This window comes from Marmota monax, unplaced genomic scaffold (genome assembly GCF_021218885.2).
Source record: "Marmota monax isolate L192 unplaced genomic scaffold, Marmota_monax_Labrador192_F-V1.1 WCK01_AAM20220418_F8-fsc00092, whole genome shotgun sequence".
NCBI classification, from domain to species: domain Eukaryota; kingdom Metazoa; phylum Chordata; class Mammalia; order Rodentia; family Sciuridae; genus Marmota; species Marmota monax.
In genome coordinates, this window is record NW_026692583.1 from 387,261 (window position 1) to 392,651 (window position 5,391).

Genomic DNA, 5,391 nt, shown 5'->3' on the forward strand with positions numbered 1-5,391 from the left:
TATTAAAGGACAGCAGAAAAGACTTCTCCCGGAGGAAGAAGGGGACCCAAGAGGTGGAATCCGTGGAAGTGCAGTTGTCTCCCCTTTTTATAGTTCTTTCAGTGATGGAATGTAGGTTGGAAGGCCCCAGGGATGGGACACAGGTGGGCCAAAGAAGTAATCTGGGCAGGAAGGACTTCATTAACACTTCTTTGGGATGGACTATCTACAAATCTGTTGGGGGCTGTTTCCTGGGCTCCATTAACATTCCTTTGGGATGGACTTTGGGCCTAGGGCTTTTCTCAGGACTTCATTAACATTCCATGAGTTGTCCTGCGTTTCCAGAGTCTGTTCTCAGCATGGCCTCCATTTTAGATTTCACTCAATATTAGACCCGATTTACCTAACTACACTGACTACCTAATTTTAAATCTGGCTTCAGTACCTCTGTCTGGGATTCACCGGATTAAGACCCAACTCAGTTTCAGTGCCCAGAGGGGCACCAGAAATTCAAGTAAATCCTCATTTGAGGAATCCCTCTCTTGTTTACTCTGTTACCACATTGGGGATTTTAAGTTTTTCCACTGTGGGGATTTTTGTTTGTTTCTTCCTTTCTTTATCCACTTTTCTTTTTTTCTGGTAGACTAGGTTTATTTATCTGAGCAATAACTTCTGTGTTGGTTTCAGTGGCTGGAATTGTAAGGGTCCCACAAAATGTTGGAGAAAGAGACCACCAAGTGACCACTCATGCAATTGGCAGAAGGGGGATTTATTGAACCAGCATGCTGGGGCTCTGTGCCCGCTCAAGAAGGGAAAGCAGCCCAGAGCCCCGAGCAGGGGCTGAGCACTGCTTAAGTACACTTTTTGGGGAGGGCGAAGGGCTTTGTATACATCAGAACAAATCATCATTAGGCACGGGAAAATTGAACAACGACTCCTAAACATGATTAGTTCATTCATTGGCGGGAACAGGTCAGGCTGGAGTGATAGGTCATTCCTAAGGAGGGGGTTACATTTAAACTGATTGGTCCAGGCCCTGCAATGCCTATGTGCGACCACACAGAGCCCTTATTAAACAATCCAAATAGTCAGGGGAAATATTTACTGGGCAGTTCCAAGCATTGTCTTAACAGCTACAGAAATTTCAGGTTTTGCAGGTAGCACAGAAACCTAACAATACCTAATCCTTTACATTTTAACTCAGACCTTGCAGCTTAGAAACTTTACAACACCCGGTCTTTTACCCTTTAACTTTTAAGCTTTAACTTCAATTTATTTTACCCTTACAGAATTAAAACAAAACAAACTCCTGAACAGTGTGTTGGTGCTTTAGCATTCGGTTGATGTACAGAAAGCAATGTCTAGTTTCTAGTGTCACTGATGAACTAGTGATGTAGAAAAGAGACTGCGCTGTAAATAATTGCCACAGCTGTATTTTGGCTTTCTCCCTGCCCCTTCCTCCCTCCCTTATTTTTTGATAGCTTGTATCAAATGTTGCAGTTTATATTGTGGAATAAATCCTTGGTCCTAATACTAAAAAAAAAAAAATGAAAAAAGAAAGGTGCAACCCATACACGAGGAGGAAGTGTGAGAACTGGAAAATCTCTTAGCACCCCTTCATTTGAAATGATGGGTTCTGACCAGGAACATCATCGGAAGAGACTCAACCCAAGAGGTGAAGGTTGGAGCGGCCTGGAAAGGAGGGTCAGGTCAAGACTTGCTTAGGCCCTGGGGTCAGGAAGCACCAGCGCCAACTAGGATCCATTCTAAGATGTACTGAACCGGGACCTAGAGGCCTCTAGGGACTGAGTTTATAGGAACTAGGAACTAGGGGGATGGAGGGAAAGCAGAAGAACCCAGAAGGGGGCGCCCTCCACAGGCAACCATCCAGCTTCCGCTATACATAAATGGCATGGAAGTTGACGGGATGGTTGGATGATTGGTGTTAGAGGCTTAAGAGCCATGTTAATGAAACGCACTGGGAGGATTTTGAAGAAGTCCAGGAAATACCACGGCAAAATAAGCCACTTGACTTTACTGATCACTCGGATCAGGAAAACTTGGGAAAGAGCAAAGGCAAGTCAGGGAGGGACTGGCTGCTTCAGAGCCCAACTCAGGAAGGGACTCACTTGTCCAATTCCAGGAGTCCTCCTGATGGACTTTGCCACAGACTAGCCCTTTTCTGCCTCTTCCTCCTGAGATAACTTTCTCCGCATGGCAAGACAGGCCATAGTTCACAGCTTTCCCCTCCCTTGTCCTCCCATAGCTAGTCACCACGGACCTCCCACCTCGAGGCCTTGTTCCATGGTATAAAAACTCCAGTCAATCTGAGCCCCTCTCATGCCTGTAATCCCAGAGGCTCTGGAGGCCAAGACAGGAGAAATGCAAGTCAGAGGCCAGCCTCACCAACGTAGGGCTAGACCCTGTCTAAAAATGAAATTTGAAAAAGGGGTGGGGGGGTGGGATTTCACTCAGTGATTGAGCATATACTGCATATCTATATCCAGCATATCTACCACATCCAGCATATCCATCAATACTGGTTCCGATTCCCAGTAAAAAAAAAAAATTAAAAATAAATAAAACATGAACATCACTAGCTCCCCAGAAAGCCTCCCTTTGTCCCCTCCCCTTCACTATGTCCTTCCTGAATTTTAGGGGTGTCATCTTGCCTGCATTTGAACTTTATATAAATAGGTCACACAGTATGACTTTGGTGGTTGGCCTCCCTCATTCAGCTTCATGAGATCCAACCATGTTGTGGTGTGGGTTTTTTTTCTTCTTGAGTTCTAGTATGTTCTGTATACCTTCTGGAAGCTAATCCTTTATATAATATTATGGAGGTTGAGGATGCAGCTCAGTGGTTAGAGAACAGGCCGAGCATATGCCAGGCCCTGGATTCAATCCCCAGCAGTGCAAAAGATAATTAAGTTTATACAACATAATGGAAGAAAATAAAACAGAGTGTACTACTACCTACTTTTCCCTCTTGTGCTGGGGACAGAACCCAAGGCCTCACATATGCTAGGCAAGTACTCTAGCCCAAAGAAACTTTTTTTTTTTTTAATAGTTGTAAATGGACAGCATGACTTTATTTTGTTAGTTTTTTAGTTGTAGATGGACATGATACCTTTATTTTATTTGTTTATATTTTTGTGTGGTGCCAAGGGATCAAATGCCTCACACTTGCTAGGCAAGCGCTCCACCATTAAGCTATAGTCCCAGCCTTGCACAAAAAAATTAAACCATTATCATCCCAAGCAAAAGTCCGTGAAAATGCAGGTTTGATGTGCTGAAAATCTATATATGTACATAAGTATATATGTTTAGTTGTAATTGGACACAATACCTTTATTTTATTTATTTAGTTTTGTGTGGTGCTGGGGATCGAACCCAGGGCCCCACACATGCTAGGTGAGTGCTCTACCACTGAGCACCAACCCCAGTCCCAAAGTCCTTTTTTTAAGATTTTTTTTTAGTTGTAGATGGATACAATACCTTTATTTTATTTATTTATTTTTATGTGGTGCTGAGGATCAAATCCAATGCCTCACACATGCCAGACGAGTGCTATACAACCCCAGCTCAGTGCTAAAAATTCCTTCAAATTCATATATATATTTTGGGGTGTGCTGGGGATGGAATCCAGGGTCTGCCTCTGCTAGTAAGCATGTGGATCTACCACTGCATTTTACCCACAACATTTTCTGTTCTTTTTCTTTGGGGGCTGGGGGCATAACTCCTGGTTTCAATCCCCAGTACCCCCCCACACACAAAATATATATGTATACATATTTATGGAGTACACCGTGATATTTCAACACAGTATATACAATGTGTGATGATCAGCACAGGGCCATTGGTGTATCCATCATCTCAAACATTTATAATTTCTTTCTCTGGGAACATTCAAAATCCTCTCTCGAAGCTATTTTGAAATATACAGTTAAACCACAGTTATCAAACCCAGTTGCCCAACTGCGCTGTAGATAATTAGATATTACTGCTCCTATCTAATTGCCCTTCTGTACCCATTACCCATCCTCTCTCCTCGCTCTCCCAGCTCCTCCCAGCTCTTGTATTTTTGTTTGATCTGGTATTCTAGGGTGCTGGGGACTGAACACAGGACCTTGTGTGTACTAGACAACCACTCTACCCAGGGGGAAATTTTCAAAAATAATTTTTTTCTTTCTAAAATTACAAAATAGTCTCCAAGTCACCTTTTTGTGATAAAACTTAGCTTTATCTTTTTTGTGTGATACAATTTAAATGTTTGCCTTTAACAAATTAATACTTTTAAGAGATAAATGTGGTAAAATGTAACCATTCTATTTGTGAGACCATCATAGGGCTCAGGAAATGTGACATGAAGCAGTAATGACAGTTTTATTATTTATTTGTTTATATTATTTGAGCTATATCCCCAGCCTTTTTTTTTTTTTTTTTTTTTTTTTTGAGACAGGGTCTAGGCCAAATTGCCCAGGTTGGTCTCCAACTTAAAATCCTCCTGCCTCAGGGCTGGAGATATATTTCAGTTGGTTGAGTGCTTGCCTCCTAAGCATAAGGCCCTGGGTTCAACCCCCAGTATCACACACACACACAAATATCCTCTGGCTCAGCTTCCCAGATTATAGATGTGTGCCACCACCTGCCACCTGGAAGTAATGAGAATTATCAAATTAACAGATTACTTCTTTTATGTCTGTCTCTGTGATGGAAATATTTGGTGCTTTTTTCTGTACAATTAATGCACAATACTTGTAGGAATGTCAGAAAATGCAGATGAGCAAACCGGGGAAGTTTGTATTGGGGGCAAGGTTGTATTTGAAAGGTTAAGCAGTGCTGAGTAGGTTGGTCGGTGGCAGAGTGCCCTGGGTTCAGTCACCAACACCACAAAAACAAACACGCATAAAAAAAAAGTTTAAGTAAAAGATAATAAAGACTCCCACTCTAGGCGGGCACATTGGCGCACACCCTGTAATGCTAACGACTTTGCAAGTTCCAGGGCAGCCTCAGCCATTTAACAAGACCTCAAGTAATTTAGCGAGAACCTGCCTCAAAAAAAAAAAAAAAAAAGGAGGAGGAGCGCTGGGAACATAGTTCAGAAGTAAAGCAACCCTATGTTCAATGCCCCCAGTGCCAGAAAAAAAAGACTCCCACTCCAACAGCCAAATCAGTAGAAATTCAGCCCTCTTGACTCAGCCTGCACCTGCGTCTCTTCCAGGGCTCAAACTCTGGCCTCCGGCCTCGCTCAGACTCCAGGCCCCGCCCCTTCCATGCTATGGCCCCGCCCCTTGTACCTGATGGTCCCGCTCTTCGGCAGACTCGGCCCCGCTTCCCCTTGGGTCCCGCCTCCAGCTCCGCCCCTCCGCGACTCAGTCTGTCTCAGATCTCGCGACACCAAAACCCGGA